The sequence below is a fragment of the Melanaphis sacchari genome, unplaced genomic scaffold (assembly GCF_002803265.2).
Source record: "Melanaphis sacchari strain LSU unplaced genomic scaffold, SCAv2.0 Contig2_pilon_pilon, whole genome shotgun sequence".
NCBI classification, from domain to species: Eukaryota; Metazoa; Arthropoda; class Insecta; order Hemiptera; family Aphididae; genus Melanaphis; species Melanaphis sacchari.
Window position 1 is genome coordinate 5,809,364 of NW_020271173.1, and position 19,902 is coordinate 5,829,265.

Here is a 19,902-nt window from a genome sequence, read left to right on the forward strand (position 1 = left end):
TGAGAATAATCCTCATTTTATTCATGATTAATACAGCTAGACGATGCATAAATAAATAAAAAACAAAACACATCATTATATAAAATTAATTCATTCAATGCTTCACTCAAAATGTAAAACAGCGAACTTAGTTTGTTAATTTATAGATCATTATTATAATAATAATTACCTAATATGTATTGTTTTTTTTAAAAAAAAAACATGGTTTTGGAATTTTGGATTTTAAAATATTTTACTTGAAACCGCTAAAAAATATTTTATCAATACCTATGTTATTATTTAATTTCAAAATCAAGATTATTGTAATAAATAGTTTTGATTGTAAAATGATGTTTTTTTCAAGTTTTATTTGATTAGCCAGTACGTCAATAAGTATGATTTTATGATATATCATATTATACGTAATTAATAAATATGTTATTATAGCTGTCTCGTCATTGAATTGAATAAGTGATGAAGATTTTGGAGTCATAAAAATATAAAATAATACTTTTTCTGAAATAATAATATTATGTAATATTCTGCATAAGTAACGTTCAAAAAAAAAAAAAAAGAAATGCTGAGGTTTTGAAAAAAAAAATGTGTTATGTGTATTGAAACATTTCCTATGATGTAATATTGAAAAAAAATTATCTGAAAAATATCGCAAAAAGGCTCCGGGGAGATTCGAACTCCCGATCTCCTGTTTACTAGACAGGCGCTTTAACCAACTAAGCCACGGCGCCACCACGTTGACTCGATGGTATTTTTATAGTGATAATAGCAGTTTAAAGCAACTAATAAAAATTATAATTATCCATTAATAACTATATAATTATTATTTATTTAGATATTATTATTTATTATGTATTATTTTATTTAATACTACTTTCTATAAGTAATACTGTTTATTGTAATATTATTTTGTTTCATAAAAACTATTTTCTTTTTGAAATAATACCGGTGAAAATAACTTTTATTAAAAATATCTAATATAAAAACATTTATTACCTACCTATACTATCAATTTTTAAAGGATCTTAGAGTGGATTTTTTGGGGATGGGCTCGATCCCCCCCCCTCTTTTTGCGTCACTGAACTTACATAAAATAATCATAATATATCACGATTCACAAATAATATAATAACATTAATAACTATTAACTACCGCCATAGGATTAGGATACTAAGATACTTTGATATACCTACCCATAAGACCATAAACAATACCCATTATGTTTGTTTGCATTAATATTTCATATTTTAATAAATACATTTCGTGCAGAATAAACTTAGATTACGAAAATTAATGAATACTATTTACAAGCTATAATTTTGTTTCTGTAATAATCAATAACATCACTTAAATCGTGACAATAAGTAGGTATACCTACCTGATACCTCCATAGGTATTATGTTCGTAAATCGTAATCTGAACTATTTTCAGTGATAACAATGTTTTTCCTGATTAATTTTTTTAATAGGAACATAATAAACGATGGTTTCAAATATAAACAAATACATAACAATATTATTTATATCCTAAGCACGTAGCTCGTAATGATTATACATATCTAATGCATTTACGTGCATAACATTAATCTGTAGGTGCCGTAGTGCCCCAAGCGCTCGATTATTTACACTAATCACACTAGGTAATTTTGATTTTGATTGTGGGTGAGGTTGAGGGCTTGAAGATAATCGATTTGTTGGAATAATCTATATATTCAATGAATATGAATTTAAATGTACCTATTATATAATTAAAAAAAAAAAAAAACTAATGTAGGTACTGTACATGTATGTATACATAAGTATAATATGATTAAATACCTAATTATTATTTACCTACGTTGAAGGTATATGTATTATTGTTATTAATTATTATGTTAATATTTTCTTTTGGATCCCATTTTAATTTAAACGAGTAAACAGCGTACTCGATCACGTTTATTTAACTAAATTTAAAATTAAATATCTATATTAAAGTGAACTGTGGTAAATAGTACAATAATCTCGTATTTTATAAAACCTAATAAACGTTAAAACTGAAATCTATAAATACATTTTATTTTAAATTCTGTAGTGCGGATAATAAATTAACGAGCAAGATTAATTGACGTGCAGATATTTTGAAGTTAATTAGCTTATGCTATAATACCTATTTAATATTAAATAACATAAAATATTGATAGCTTATCTTTTTAAATACTGGCGATAGGTATATGTAAAACCCTTAACCTACTATACAAATATTCAGTAAAATTAAATACCCGGAGTGATACGAGCATTGATTATAATATTATATTGTAAACTATACTGTTTTTGCAATATAATCATTGATATGAGGTACCAATAAAAGTATCTAAATAGTCATTAATAATTATTATTTATTTATTTATTTTTTTTTTTTTTTGAGCTTTAACAACAAAAATATGGTTAATTTCTTAAATTATTATTATTTATAATTTATTCATTGGGTTGTTTATATTAGATAAATATCTATATATATATACAGACATACAGGTACCTATAATACCTATACACTTTAATTTTTTTTTTTAATAAGAAATTCAATTATGTATTAAATATTTACAGTTGCAAAGAGTCCAATAATTGCTTCTTTTAAATTTTTCGGTATAAAAAATTCATCTTTAAAATATGTAAAATGGACGATAATATTTGCTTGACAATCGACTGTATATATAGGTACGTTATTTAATGAACAAAATAGAGGTTTCGTTTCATCTTGGAGAACAAGTAACCACCAAAAACCTCATGTGATAAATTCTTAGTCTATTGTGTAAGTTTTTCATTACGGGTTATGCTATAGATATAGTTAAAGCTATTTAGGTTTAGCCAGAGATCAACGGAATTTAATCAGTATTTTATAGACTGAGAGGAGTCATACTCATCCGCTACTTAGAAGAATTAATATAAGCAATTTTAATGGTATATTGAAAAAAAGTTAATATGTTTAATCTTAAATATATTTTAATACTAGTTCAAAATATTTTAAAGGTGGACTCATGTCAGTACCAACAATTTATAGTGGTTGCGTAACAATAAGATTAATGATTAAACAGAAAAATGGTTTCGCGCAGAACAAATTTTGGTGTATATACTTACATTATTTATTTATAGTAGATTTATCAAATTTTCATATAAAACAAAAGTATCTGCCGTAGTGCTATTATTTGTTTGATGTCAATACTAAATAATGTTTAATAAGTGAATATTAAAAAGAATCTGTATGAAGGAATGATTTTAATAATTTTCTAAGATATCAAAAAAAATAAAAACGCTTTAAGCAACATAAAATGGTATGTATAAAGATATTTACAGATGAGCGCATTTTTAAAATGTTTATCATAACACTCATATATTATTATTATATTATATTGTCTATAGGATGTTGTATGTGTAATAATATTTGCTTGTGTGTTTTTTTAATGCATTTTAATGATCTTTTAAAACCTAAAAGAACAAAACAATCTAAATAAACAGAAAAAAAATATTGGAAAAAAATACGAAAAAATTGTTGAAGCAATTGCGCGGTTCAACTAGGCTCTGGAGAGATTCGAACTCTCGATCTCCTGTTTACTAGACAGGCGCTTTAACCAACTAAGCCACAGCGCCAGTGATGGCGAGTGCAATAATTTGTTAAATTATTTTTATATCATGGTCGTTTGAATAGTTAGCATTTTTTTGTATATTTATTATTCTTATTAATATCTGCTTATAAATTATTAGTTATTACTCATTAGACCCACAATATGATATGTGAATCTACCGTACACTATTTTAAGCGATTGCATCACATGATAATACATTATTGTGTACATTAATACCTAATATTTGTAGATATAGATATTTAGTATCTATTAATCTACTCTTTAGGTACAACATTAGTTAATAAAACCCATATTAGTATTAATTATTTAGTAATCCTAATTTTAAGTATGTGTGAAATATGTATCATTGCTAAATTGCTTAGTTATTAGTAATTAGCATAAGTACCTAATAGCTAATCGAGTGTCATTTCAACATTGTTTTATGCTAATAGGTAACAATAGGCTATACAGGATCCCTAAAAATTCATAAGAAAGTAGGTATCATAATTTAAAATAATACCCAACTGTAAAATTTGACTTATTCGCCCAGGCAAAGTTATCACAAAATATGGCACTATGTTGGTGTATTTATAAGTTTTAATTATACAGTGAATTTTTTATTTGCATCCGTAGCTCTTTAAACATTTCAATCGTCAGATACAATAATGATTATTGATATCGAATAATGTACGTATCTATTAACAATAATATTACTTTTGTTCTTTATATATATATATATATATATATATTGTTAACTCCATTGATTTACTTAAAGTATATGGAATGAACTTCCTACTTTTTTATCTTATATGATGTTGAAGCTTCGAAGGTTATAAAATCATCTTTGGATCTTTTTACGACTTAAGTATAACGATTGAAATGACCAGTACCCAGTAGGTATAAATTACAAATTATCTTTAGTCATAGATTAAATATAGGTAGGTACTTAATATATTTAAATATTTAATCTATGCTATAAACGACTATATAGTTGATTTATTTTGAATAAATACATCAATAGTATAGATAACTAAAATATTTACTACATCTATTTAGTAATAATATTATATAATATTTATATGTAAGCAACTAAAAATTATACTGCACAAAACACATTTGATACCTCAATAATACGTATAATACGTATTTACCTTAGAATAAATATAAATATATATATACCTAAAATCATTTGAAAATAATGTATTTTTATGTTTTCCTTTTAAACAAGAATAAGACTAATAATAAAAAAAAAAAGAATAAGACTATAATACAACTGCAGTAAAATATCTAATATTTTATTACACTTATTCATAAACATATAAATAAGGTGATTTTTTTTTATTTAAACCGGGCAAAACCTTTTATAATTATATCAATGCATTAAAAATTTAAAGATTTAAATATTATTAAGTGAATAAATTTTCGTTAGTTACATTGTAATTAATAGTTATAATTTTTAAACCTTATGAAAAACTATTTTTCATACAAATCTCCTACCTAAAATATAATTTCTAGTATAACTAAGTATACAAATCAAATACCTAAAAGTTAAATAGGAAGAGATTTTTTAAAATAAATAGGTACGTGTTATTTAGTATGGTACGTTTGCTTGCATATTATACCACGTATACTGTACAATATACATACTAAATAGATATCAGATATGTGATAGTGAACATATTGCTTGGACCTTGGATGTTATTATTATATTACATTATTACCTATTATGGCTTGTACAATTATACCTCATTTTATTATAAATAATCAAATATTATTTAACAACATCATCGATCATATTAATCAATTATGATTTCTCATTTCGTTCTGGAAGTTAACCTGTTCAATTTTACTAGTTTGTACCCGCCCCAAACATTATATTATAATAGGTATACTTTATTTTTGTTTACAGTACAAGAAAAGCAAACGGGATTTCGATTGAGTATCATTATGCGTCGTAAATATAGCTTAACTACATGGTATTTTATACTGTACTACTACTTGAGTATACAATTACATATTAATGAGAAAAATGATTTATAAAAATGTTAAACTTTTAAAAACAAAACAATCAATTAATATTGTAGTAGATTAGCTATATCAGTTATATTTTAAAATGCATAGTTGGTAACTGAAAATATATTTGTTTATAAATATAGCAGTGAAGTATTTGCCACATGTAATGGTATTTAGAGTATAGAGAAAATATAATAATAATAATAATTTTTTTAGTATAGGGATATGACCATCATCACCATGCACAATCTAACTATGTAGGTAACATTAACAACCACAGACTATTGTTTTAAAATACAAACAGGAAATAGCCGTATTACTAGCAAGGTACTAGGCAGGAATTAATGTATATTGCAGTTTTCGGTAAATGTTATATGTAGCATTGCAGTATATTCAACAGTGAAAACATAGTGGGCTATTTTGAATTACAAAAATTAATACTTTATAGCAGAAATTCCCAACCTTTTTTAAGCCATGCGTCACCCAAAGTTAGATATTTTAAAAAAATTCAAAAGTGCTCTATAATATTATAGTATTTTGTGTAGGTATTTATAATTATATTATTTTATAACTTAAGTTTTCTCTAACTATATATCATAAAACAATATAATTTACACATATATTAGTATATTTAAAACAAATGAATTATAGATAATTAATGCAATAAATATAATATACACTATACCTTTCAAAAAATAATTTTTTTTTTTAAATTGTGAAAACTATGTATGATTGCTTTATACTAGAAATAATTTCACGACACCCTTAATTCAAATTCTAAGAATTATGGTTAAGAACTTTTGCTGTACATTTTATAGTAACGTATAATATCTGAAATTGTTTAATTGAAAATTTTGGTCGATCACCCCTGGTTAATATACTAATTTCAACGTATAAATACATAGATATACCATGTATATAATATAGCGACAGTGCGTCACAGTACACGTAAATTTGCATATAAATCATATTATTTTTTGCTAGAGTTTCAATGTTTATTTTGCCGCCTCAAATATTACAAAAAGGTATACTTAAAAACGTTTTGGTGAGGTGCAAACACGAGCGCACGCGCGCAGCTCAAACTTCTGTCGTCGCAATGCGGTTTCGTTACCGATAAGACGTTTCTCGTTTCACTGTAAGACCGTACTCGCTCTTAAACATGGCTGTAGTATAAGTACTTATGTATATATGGATTCGTCACATTGGATTGAACATTTAAACACCTCTCTCCCAATCTGTAAAAAATGTCCACCATTCACGCCCTTTGGCAAGCTGCAAGGAACAGCGATCGTGTAACTGCAGCTGGTGTCGACAGTTGGAATGCTCAATATCGTAATATATATATATTATACTATACGATATTATCGTATACATTTTAATCTGCTCGAGTCAGTGTTAATGATATTTAACAATTTACTATAATGTATTAATTTATTATAGATAACATAAAATAATCGGTCAGCTTTGTGATGAGATTTTAATCTACATATCAACATAATAATTAATAATATATATACATAACTCAGCACCGTCTCGGTACCTACCTACTTTAATCATTTACAGTGAAATTATGTTTATAGATACAATTATTTGGTGAAGTTATAATAGTATAATCGCTTGAATGTGTTGATAAATTATCTATTTCTAATATATACTAGTCACTTGGTAATTTATTCACCGAATATGATCGTTGATTACTCCAAATTTTGATTTAATTAATTCAATTTCTGATTTTTGGAATTATTAATTATATTTAAAGACTTTCTTTTAATATATTTAGAATATTTACTATCTTCCTAACTAATACTATTTAATGAATATTTTTTAATGATAATATATTTATTTTTTTATTTTTAACTAAATTTTTAATTAGGTAAGACATTTTATAACATGTTGATAAAAATAAATAATTAATAAAAATTCAAACAAGTAACTGCAATAGGTATCTACTTTTTGAGTTAATGAAAATTGATAATAGTCTTAGTTATTTATTTATTATCATTGATGATAAGGTTTAAAATACACGGAAGTTAGGTATGATAGTGTCTTTATTTCAATTTTCTATACCTAAAAATATATAGCTTTAACAAGTAAAAAATTTAGTTGCTGTTTACTACGAAAATAATGCTGTCGGTACAATGTCTGTTATAAAGCCATATTATCCATAATAGATTTATACATATATAATATTATATTATCTAATTAACTATTTGTCTATATATTTAAAGTATATCAGCGTTCAAAAAAATAAACACGTACTTTAAATACCTACAATATTTATTGAAAAAAAAAATAAATAAGGATTCGTTGAAATTTACCAACTTAATATGATTTTGTCAATTTAAACTACAAAGAATATAATATAATCACTAGCATTAGTCAAATAATATTATGTTAGCAAGGAAATAGATAATAAAAAAAGAAGAATTATTTCATTGAATTAGTGCCAATTTTCCTTTAGATATAAGTACCTACCTAATATTATGAATTAAGTACAATTTAAATGTTAAATTCTAGGTATATAGGTTAGGTACCTAGTTATAAGACTGACTAGTTGAAGGTAACAATATTAATAACTAATAATTATTATTTATATAGTTATTATTGTTTGAATACTAATATCAGTAATATCATTAAATATTATTAAATGCTGATGTTGACTAACTATAAACAAAGTGCATATTATTACAATTTTAAATTATACTATGAGCTAAATACGTTAAGTATGTTCAGCGATGGCCACTGGCGCTGTGGCTTAGTTGGTTAAAGCACCTGTCTAGTAAACTGGAGATCGAGAGAGTTCGAATCTCTCCAGTGCCTTGTTTGCGAACCACGCAACAAAAATTGAGTTTTTGCACTTATTTTCTATTTTTTTTTTTTTCATGTTAACTTTCATACCTAATTTTTATAATTTATTTATTTAGAGAGATACTTTTATTTTTTATTAATATTTAAAATAATTACAATTGATTTTACATATTTTATAAATTGTGCATTTGAATAAGTTATACGAATTATACACTATTAATTTAAACGGGTTATGAGTTAATGTGCTTAAACATAATAATGTTTTACTAATATTATATTTAACAACATATTTCTAACTTTTAAGATTCTATGCCTAAACGCAGTAATGTATTGGTTTTATAATATAGTGTTTTTTATCCAAAACATTTTTTAAAGGAGAAAAAAAAAGCATTTACTAGTGTTAATATATCCATTTTGTTAAAAAGATTTGAATATAATAGTATTTCTGGACTTATAATTAAATGGTTTAAATCATACTTATTTAATAACATTTAACAAGTTATACTTATTAAGTTATTCATTTTTAAAGTTACATCTAGATGGTCAAATGGATACCTATCACTTATAATCTTCTATTATTTATTAATTACATCAAAAATAGTCTTAATGTTCACCGATGACCTTAAGCTTTATAGGCCAATTTATTCTACTAATGAAAATTATATACTTCAATCTGATAAAGATAAAATTTTATAATTGGTGTTCATTGAATGGCTAAATTGTTAATGTAAATAAATATTCTCAAATCTCTTTTTCGCATCAAAACTCAAACTTAATATATAAATATAAAATTAATGGTCTAGATTTAATAGTAGTATCATAAATAAAAGATCTAGGTATTCTATTATCAAGACATTTATCTTTTAATAATAAATAAAGCTTCCTGTACATTTGAGTTTATACACCAAAACTGTTGAAAATTCAATAATCTAAGTTGCTTAAAAGTGCAGTATTTCTCTTTAGTTCATTTAATTTTAGAATATGGATCAGTAATTTAGAACCTTCGTCAAGTTAGTTTAATAGATAAACTTGTTCAGAATAGCTGGTTTATATGTGTATTAGCTTATTAAATAAACAAAACTGATACATGTCTTAAGTAATTGGCAGAATATTTTAACATAGAGCCACTTGAAAAGTGAAAAAAATGTATTGATGCATGTGCTCTGAGTCTATAAATTACTTAATTCTCAAGTTTAATGTTTTTACTTAAGAACTATTGAGTCAAATACCTTTCAATGTCCATTGTTTTAAAACTCGTGTATCTTAAACATTCTACACAAATGCCTACCGCTAAAATTAATGTCGTTTTGTTCTTATTAATAGAATATTAATTAGAAATTCACTAAAAACTTAATTTTTTTTAAATAAAAATTCAACCAGGTTAAAACCTTTGATCTAATCATAAATAGTTTACCATTATTATCTTTTAATTATCTATACATTTTTATTTGTTATATTATATTCTGCACGTTAAACAACTTTAAAACGCTTATGTATGTTTTAATATTGAATCATTTGCACTAAGTCCATTATAAGCGTTTATTATTATTAAATAAATAAACCTTCAAATAACACTGAGAGATGAGTCATCATCGCCGACAATTAGCGGTAATGTGCTATGTAGTAGGTACGAGTATGTATCATATACTCGTCAGTGGTTTATTTTAAACTCTTAGAATTCAAATAATTTATTAATGTTTTGTAGAATTTAAAATATGCAATTCTATATATTGAAATTAACTTTATGATCCTAATATAAATAAATAATAAATACTGTGCTCTACACATAGTCGAAACTGAATACATTTTATACTGTAATAACACAAAAGCTATAGCAATATAATATTACCTGTAATAATGCCTTAAGTACAAATACAAAATTTTCACTCAACGATTTGTTTCGTACCTGAAATAAAATAAAATATATAATAAGTATATTTTAGTATAGTTTATCATAAATCATAATATTTTACTTAAAAGGTATAATGGATACATTAATTTAATAAAACATATTTGGATGTTCACGCAGTTATTATTACTATTTTTTTTTTAAAATAATAAAAATGATTTCGATGTATATAATGTATTTCGAAGGGTGTATGGACAAGAAAATAAGTCAATTTTGTCATTTTTTTTTTTTATATATATCAATATATTACGCTATATATTTATAAAACGATAATTTAGTTTTTATCACCAAAATATAAACAATTTATACATATTTATTTTTTTGATAAAATTAGCTGCAAAGTATGAAAATCTATTATAGACAATACCACAATCATTTTTAGACTTTTTTGTTTCTTGAAAATTAGTGATTTTACTAATAATATGTATTTATACATAAATTCTAAAATTAAGTTTTATTTATCCGTTAACTGTATTGTCGTATCAAATGGTTTTTGCTTAAATTAATGTTTTTACAGCTTAATTTTATAATTTGTAGTAATTTAATCTAAACTGAGCTTAAAATAAAGTGTCAGTTAATAGACATTCCATTTACGGATACGTTACTGTTTTGGGGTAGAATTATAATTTATAGAGTGATTCTTTTAACAGTAATACTTAAGATTATTAACATTTATATATATATTTTTCTTCATTGTTTATAGCCATTATACTATTTAACGTTTTAAAAAAATAACTAAAAATTATCGTAATCATTCTTAAGTAGTTTACTTGATTGAAACAAAGTGGCATTAAGGAAATAACCTGAAAAGTGTTGGTCTATACTTCGCTTAAATAAGCTTAAACGTTTTAGTAAATTATTAGTGGAAAATTTGATTTTATACATTAAACTTTAAAAAATAAAAATACTTTGCCTCGGAAGATGAAATTAAAAATATGTATTGTTCAAAAAAATAAATTAATTAAAAAATAGTTAAATATACATATTTTTTTCAAAACTGTTGATTTGTTACGTTTTCAAATATTGCACAAAAAATATTTTCAAAAATTATAATACATTTTGTTATAACGTATATTAATATGAAAAAGAATCACTTAACATTATATAACTAAGTGTATTACAAATTAAATGTTTTTGTATAAATTAGAGTAATCATAAAAACTCTATCAGATCTCGCGTCGTTTATTTCAGTCCTGGAAAAACGTTTGAAATATTATACCTAAATATTTAGCTCAGAAAAATGTGTCTAAGAACTTTTAAAAGAAGATTTATGACACGTAAGCGGTGCAACAAGTATACGTATAATATTATAAAGACGACGTATGTGTGTTGGCCGACATCGTTTTCCTGGTAAAACAAATACAGTTCAGTAATATATATATATAGCTAAAAGTATGAGGTATTTACGCAATTGATGCGTTTTTCCGGAACGATGACAGCTGGTACAGTGTTCTTGGACGAGGTAAGTAATACCGGTCATGTGCAATAATACACACCATATTGTTATACCAATATATAATACGCGTGTGTGTGTGTGTGTGTGTGTGTGCAACATCGCGGGAAACGAATGGTTAGGTTAAGAGAAAAAAAGGGGCCGCGAGAAAAATATAAGAGCCGCGTGCGTAAAGTTTTGGCAAAATTAAACTATAGGTACACCTAGCTAGAACATCCCTCGTCCGTCAGCCACGTATATAGTATATATATATATATTATATATATATATATATATATATATATACGGTCTGAGCAACCGATTTGTAGCACAAAGAAAACAAGCCATTATTATTATCATCATTTTCGTCGTCGTGGTCGGTTACAGATATATTATATTATACACACAGCATCCGAAAGTATAGTATACGGGACAAGGGGGCGATATCGTCCGTCCGCTGATATCTTTCACGTCTTAACGACTAACGGAAGACAAAGTGCGAGTGCGCAACGAATAAACCGCCCCAATCGTACAGAACGACGACAACAACAACAACAACAACAACAACAACGATATATTATATACGTATGTATAATAAATATGGGTAACACCGCCGCACCGGATAATCATCTCGTAAATTAATGTCCGTACATCTATAATATAACTGGAAAACAATTTGTATTTGTGTGTAGGTCTAATGTATAGTGACTCTGTAGGTTGTGTGTTACAGACAGGCGCATTACATCTGCGCCAGGTATCTGTATAGAACGAGATGAGTTCATAATAAATCAGGTGTATATAGAATATTAGGATGGATGGATTTTCAAATCGATAACTGCATAATGTGGGACAGTCTTTAAAAAACAAAACACCGGATGATACAACCGCGTTGTAGAGCGGTTTTTTTTTTTTACTATCCTCTGATTTTAATCCCACTTAATTACGATAATTTAACGTCGATGAAACGAATACAGAAGAGGTCAAGTGAATACTGACCGTTAAGTTTTTGGCTACACGATACTATTATAATATTTTATCGTGAAATAAATTATGTTAACGATTTTTATTTACCATTTGAAAAAGAAAAAACCCGCTCAGAGTTATTTATAGTATTTCTATTGAAATATATTATAGTTAATACGCGATATACCGTGGTACTCATAAAAGTAAAATAAAGTACGATACATAATATCTAGATATTGAGTATTTTTTTTTTAAATTACCATGACTTCTGGTCGACTTTCACAACAATTTTTCAAATATTCTAATTATTCTAAAAAAAAATATGAGTTGCAGTAGGTATATAATGTATTGTTTACATCTCCAATAAATTAATATTTCAACGGTTTAATAAAATACATCAGATATCAGCTCTCTACTCTAAATTTTACATTTTTGACCGGTATGAATAGCTTTGTATTAGTATTTTAATCTAAGTTACAAACACACGTTTAAACCGATATTTGTATACATATTTTCCTATAGATTCGTTTTTAAATGTATTCAATAATGTTTATATAAAACTACAACACTCCTGCTACCGAATTTAAAATTAATACATTATGGACGAAACTATAGCTATATTATACATTATTATGATTTATGAATAGAGTATTTTACTCTCATATGATTTGTTGCTTTCGCTTACACAAAACCTATACATCACATCTACACAATATAATATGTACATAAACTTAAGTCTTAGACTTCTGTATGCAATGACATGAAGTGTTTTATTGAAACACGCGTGCGATCGAAAATTATTTATAGTCTTGGATGGCGTTTTTTTTTTCTTAAAAAAACAACAAACAAAATATATCTACGGAAAAATCAAAATTATACTATACACGTTTAATATTAGAAATGTTCGTAATATATATTATATATTAGGTAGCTATTGTATGATTTATAATAAGAGCGGAGCGTATTGGTTTCCAAAAGGAAATACGCTGACAGCAACGTATGTAATGTATTATACATATTATATTATATTTATATAATATGATATAAAATGCTATTTGAAAAATGACATAAACACGAGCAATTTTTTCTCGCAAGTATAAATGTAAACAATACAATACGCCCCTAACTTCCACCAGGTATAATGAGTTGAATAAAAAAAAAAAAACAAAACGAGAAATAGTAGCATACGCAAGTGCGCTAGTTCGTATAATATGTGCGATGTGCACGTGATTTGTGAGGACAATTTGTCTCAGTGACATTTCTAGGCACTTGACTTTTTCACGGTACACGGATCGTAAAATTCATTTCATCCTGTGTTATTATTCTAGACCGAATTTAGGCAAGTCTACAAATTGTGTACTTTGGTACACTTATATATATATATATATTATACATACTCATATACATATTTTACATAAAGTATAGTAGGTATATACATTTTAGATTCATTTTATTTTTTCACTATATACGTATATATGTATACTCTAGACATTTCACGTTACTCTATGTGTTCTTCCATTCGATTTTATGAGATCATTGACCAATATAACGACACAAGTTGATAGTTTATTTGTATATTATTTATACACATATAATAATATGTTTTGTTATGGGTTAACAAAATAATTTCGAAACGTGAATGCAAAATTGATAGTTTTTAGGATAATAAACAATTAATGAAGTCGGACAGTAAATGTTAGTAATTTCGATCTTATATACGATTATAAAGGTACGGTTTTACATAGAAGATTTGTCATAATTGTTTTTATTATTTGTAAATGGAAACACAACACTGGTATTACAAAGATTTTACAAATAAAGGATTATTGCAGTATACCGTAGATAATGTTATATATTCTATAGTTTGAGGGTTGTTTTGAGCCGTATATCAGTACAGTTTTCGTTGCAGGTGGTGACTTACAACTTGTAAGTAAATATTGTGCCTTACGTATTCTATAACATCCACTGTCGTAAACAATATAATAAAATAATAATATTACGTTGGCGTTTAAAGTTCAAACGGAATGAAATGCAAATTAGTAAACGTCAATGAGCTACAGATTGTGGTGGTGTTGTGGATAGGGGAGTGAGTGGTGGATAATCCCGTATTGAAAAACATGACCGACGGCACGCACGGCAATGTTTGGCTTACTAGAAGGGCGAGATCCGCGACGACGACGGTGATAGCATACAGGGTGAATCATTGTAAAAAATAAGTATTTGGAAATAAATTAACTTTTTTGGCATTTTTTTCGGTTTTTGAAAAATTTAAGATAGGTACACAAAGTTGTACATTTATTGACTGGTTTTCAGTTTTTAAACGGCAGTCTATTTTTGTAGTTTCATTATTTGAAGCATATAACATAAAATAATATAGAAGTTAAATACACAACTTTTTGTAACGCTTTTAACTTTAAATTTAAAAAGATGTTAGTTATTACTCATCACTTTTCACAGTTAAGAGATTTAATAAAATATAAATGAGTAAAAAAAAAAATGGCACCGAAATACGTCTCAAAATTTTGATCCATTACACTTTTCTCTTGTAAACTTTAAATACTATTATAAGTTATAACTAATAAACTACTCGTTTGAAATTCGATTTTCAATTTTCATACATTTATCAGAATTTCCAATAAAATATTCTGCTTCGTAATAGGTATGCAGTTAAACATTTATGTGTAATAATCAATTTTTAAAATTATAGTTTTATAATGAATTTGAATTATGTGAAAAAAACAAATTTTATTGTTAAAATAATCACTCTGTATAGTGTATTTACGCCATGATAGTGTATAGTCGGATAGAGGACCGCACAGGAAGGGTGCAGAGACGTTAAAATAACACGAACGAAAAAGGGACGTCAAATAACAGAGGATAAACTTCGTGGTTGATGACTGTATACCTTTATATACTATATAGGGTTCTTTTGGGTCCTTGAGCAACACGACTGTATAGACTATAGACACACACTTGTAGTATTATTGTATTATATAATATCGTATTATTGTGTACAGGCTGTTTGCGACACGTTCGTCTTTCGTTGGTGTACCTTTTTTTTTAAGAAAAGAAATAATATTATTAATAAAATATAAAATACCAATTGATCGTTTTAACAGTTTATTTCTACGATAAGAAAACGTATATAAATAATAATTTGTATATTATATAATATATTCATAATATTAAATATACTAAATGTTCAAAGACAACAACAAAAATTTATTTTTATTATTTTTTTTTTTTGTGACATTAATTTATCATTAAAATATACTATCGTTAGTGAAATAATGTACTCGTGGGGTGTCAACAAAATATTTTTTCAAGTATAATTGAGTACCCATAATAAAAAATATACTTCAATAGTACCTATACATAATGTATACATAAGTAAATTACAATAATACACCAATAGTTGAAGTTTAGATTAATAAACACTGTAGGGGAGTCCTTTAAAGTTTTTTTTCTTTTTTTGAAACAAATAATTGTAGTATCGTATTGCTTTGGTGTTTTCAATAAAATTAAAACCATATTGATTATTTTGTTATTTTATTATATTGCATACCATAATAAAATTATACTATTCGATGTGACTTGTTACTTTCGACTTTGTACGCCATTTATTTGCGTTCAAAGTCGCGAGAGTCATACAAAACCGCGTATGTAGTTAGGGTTCGGTTTAGTCGTTCAGGTACATGCGTACCATAAACCACTCGGTATATACTAACGAAGCTCAAACAAGCATGCTAAGTATACGCGTGAACATGAAAAAACGCCCCCTCAGTAAACTGCATCAAAGAGCGCACACATAAAATATCAGTGAAGGTAAGGGAGTTTGGGCATAATAAATAATTTATAACGTTTCTATTGGGAATTCTATAAATCATTGGATCGGGCGCAACACGCAACCGTCGTCATTGTGAGTTTTTAAAACGTTTTTAAGATGATTTAAGATTATATATACGTTTTTTTATTTTATTTTTCCCTCATATTTTTGTTTCTTTTGAAACGGAATTCGTTGGATGAATATTAATTAGGAGACGCGTTTACGTATAATATGTTGGAATTATTATGACGATACTATGATGAATTATAAATGTTCGTTATTTGAATAACAAAAAAGTAGTATGCCTAATATATATATATATAAATGATATAATCAAATTACTACAAATGTATATTTTGTAAGCTGCATTCATTTTTGATTTAATTTAGCGAGTTGGCCTGTATCAACATTTTTGTTCTATAGATTAATTTTAAGTAGCTCGAATTCAATAGTTTGTTCTCAAAGTTTTGTATTCATCATATAGATATTTTGATAACCAGGAAAAATAATAATTAATAAGTACGTTTAATATTTATCAGTAAGTTCTACCGTACATCCTAAATCTGGCCCTGTTGATAACGAAAACTATGATTTAACGCAACTATTTCAGTAAACTGATTTCAATATAACGATATCACATATTAGACGTGATATTTGAAAAGCTATATATCACTGCTAAAAAAAAACCTTAAAAATTAACCTTTAAATCAGATTTTAATAAAATTATTGAATAATTATTACGGATTATAACATATTTATTAGATATACAAAGGCAAAGCGTTTAAATTGAAATATAATAAATATAATTATATATTAGAATTTTTCGAGTTAATAATATTACTCTGCATAATTGTAATAGATTTTTATTTAAATCTTGTTCTTATTTAACCAGTGAAACTTTCAAATTCATGTATACGTAAGTATATACGTGTTCACCGGACGAATATAGAAAACTGTAAGGATATATCATCTACAATTGATTAATTGAAAACCAACGCATCAACACGGACATTTTGTTACATTTTAAAGTACTACAATCGTTAATATTATCTAAAGTAAAGTTGTAGCAGTCAGCACTCCGATTACTGTTTACATGGCCCACAGATGTATAATATATATTCCCTTTTAGGGGAGGAGGGCTATTGACATTTTTGAGGCTATCTGTGTTCGTCGGATATTGAAAGTATATATATCAGATTATTATTTAAACCACTATACCACACAATATAATATTATTGTGCATAATCTATTATATATATATACATTGTAGTACACCATTGAAAATATTGCAAGTATTGCGAGTATTCGATCAATTAGCTTTGAAGCGTTCCAATTTTAATGATGTTAATTTAAACTGAAGACATTATATTTTTGAAACAAGTGCAAATAATGTTTCAAAAATTAACTTGTAAAAATAATCATTATATATCACTCAATAATTTTTTCATATTATGGTTATTTACGTTTTTTTTTCATACAATTTTCCGTATAATACATTTATGAATTCATAATTTATATTATTTAAGCTCACGTGATAATATTGCATAGATACTAAAAAAATTAAATAATATAGATGAAAAATTAATACAGATATTACAGTTTAGATTAATGTTGCCCCCAACTTACTGATTTGATTTTTTGTTGAATCATATGCATATCATAAAATTAAATTATAGAATCAATAACTAAAAAAATAAATAAACTCTATTATAGTAGAATAGTAGTATGTACTAGAATTTTTTTGTTTTAGTTTGTCTGACAGAATAAGCGTGGGTTACCATATAACAATGGCTGGAAAACACTTTTGGTGAAATGTATATGTTTTATTGTTCTATCAAAAATGTATCGGTTTCTCACTAGAATTTGTGTTATTATTTTAACGGAACGAACACAAAAATCTAAAAAGCTAGTATAGGTTTGCAAGTATAAGTTTACTGCGAAAAAAATTATAATATTAATATTATCCACTTCATACGAAATTATTTTAGTTAGATAACGCGATGAAATAATTATTAAAATTATGCGATAACAGCAGAAATCAGTAAGGGAAATTTTCTGATATTATAATTGAAATCGTTTAAAAAAAATAAATATTTTCATAAAAATCAATAATATTATATTAGTAACTCTGGAGTATAACTCTCTGTGCGATCTCTAAGGCTAATGAATAGATAAACAATTTAAATACTAAGTTATAAACTAATATAATTATAGCATTGTATCGCGATCAAACGTATAATCTATTACTACCATTCATTAAAAATAATTTAATCCTATTGCCTTCTCCTTATAAATCACTTATCATTATCTCTTTATCTATGATATACAAATAGATGAATAAATAACAATAATATATAATATTACATTTGTAACATGACTCGGTGAATACCCACGTTTAATTCGTTTTAGATTTAATAATTTTTTAAGTTTATAGATACTATACACCTATATAATATGGGGCGGCGTTGTTCATCGAATGACACTCGAAAGAGGTTACTTTTATGATTGTACGCCCACTATATACAGTTGTAATATAACTCTTATCTAGATAAGTCTCAACACTGTACGTAGGTATTAAGCCGAATGATCTCGAAGACGTTCGTTATAGTATAGCTAGTATATAGTTTGAAACATAATAATATAATACGCATAATGTTATAATCGATTCAGTAAATTGCGCTCCGCACTAAAATCGTATATCGTTATTATTATAGTTGTTGCTATTATTATTTTATGTCGTATAATAAAGGGGAAGGTATGAGAACTTTTGTATAAAAATATTTTGATGTTCACGTAGAGCACTACTGAGTGAAATTTAAATGAAAAAAGTTGCGTAGCACTTTACCCCTCCCCGACACCACTCGTCCCGTCTATCGTGCACACACACACACCCATCACGAGTCTTCTGCCGCGGCTATTCGTGTATTACTCATCAAAACATTTTATCCATGACATCGGTTGTTTTTGCGGCCGCACAAACTTTTTCGTCTCGTTCGTATATAGCCGCTCCCTTTTTCTTATACAGTACCGCGTGGTGAAAAATGAAAAAAATCCGCCCAACACAAAACTTCTTTTTCCAGAAAATATGACAGCATTATTCTTCATTTTCAAAAAAAAAAAAAAAATAATAATAATGATAATCTAGTATCTGCTCTGTACTCCTAAATAATATGGGTACCTATACTAGCATATCTTAAAATGTAATATATTATCGCCTGATATATATAAGTCTGTAGCTGCGTGAATATCTACCCTTAAAATAAACAAAAATTAAAACCTATGTAGTATTTTATATTTATTTATTTATTTATAATTATTGACGGGCTCAGAGCCCAATAAAACAATATAATCTATAGTAA

At 26.1% G+C, this 19,902-nt stretch overlaps 1 protein-coding gene and 3 non-coding genes across 5 annotated transcripts in view; 1 reads left to right on the forward strand and 3 right to left on the reverse strand.

The window, feature by feature from the left end:
* Nucleotides 1-19,902, reverse strand: part of LOC112596121 (discoidin domain-containing receptor 2-like) — a 212,128-nt gene that overhangs the window by 147,178 nt on the left and 45,048 nt on the right. The window contains exon 2 of one of the 2 annotated variants that reach the window (XM_025341620.1): nucleotides 10,263-10,319. The exons of the other annotated variant lie outside the window; for it this stretch is intronic. The gene's annotated coding sequence lies outside the window, so the exon portion shown is untranslated. The remainder of the gene's footprint in view (nucleotides 1-10,262; nucleotides 10,320-19,902) is intronic. 2 annotated transcript variants of the gene reach the window in all.
* On the reverse strand, nucleotides 652-725 carry Trnat-agu. The gene has a single exon. It is a non-coding gene; the product is annotated as a tRNA-Thr (tRNA).
* Nucleotides 3,544-3,617, reverse strand: Trnat-agu. The gene has a single exon. It is a non-coding gene; the product is annotated as a tRNA-Thr (tRNA).
* Nucleotides 8,350-8,425, forward strand: Trnat-agu. The gene has a single exon. It is a non-coding gene; the product is annotated as a tRNA-Thr (tRNA).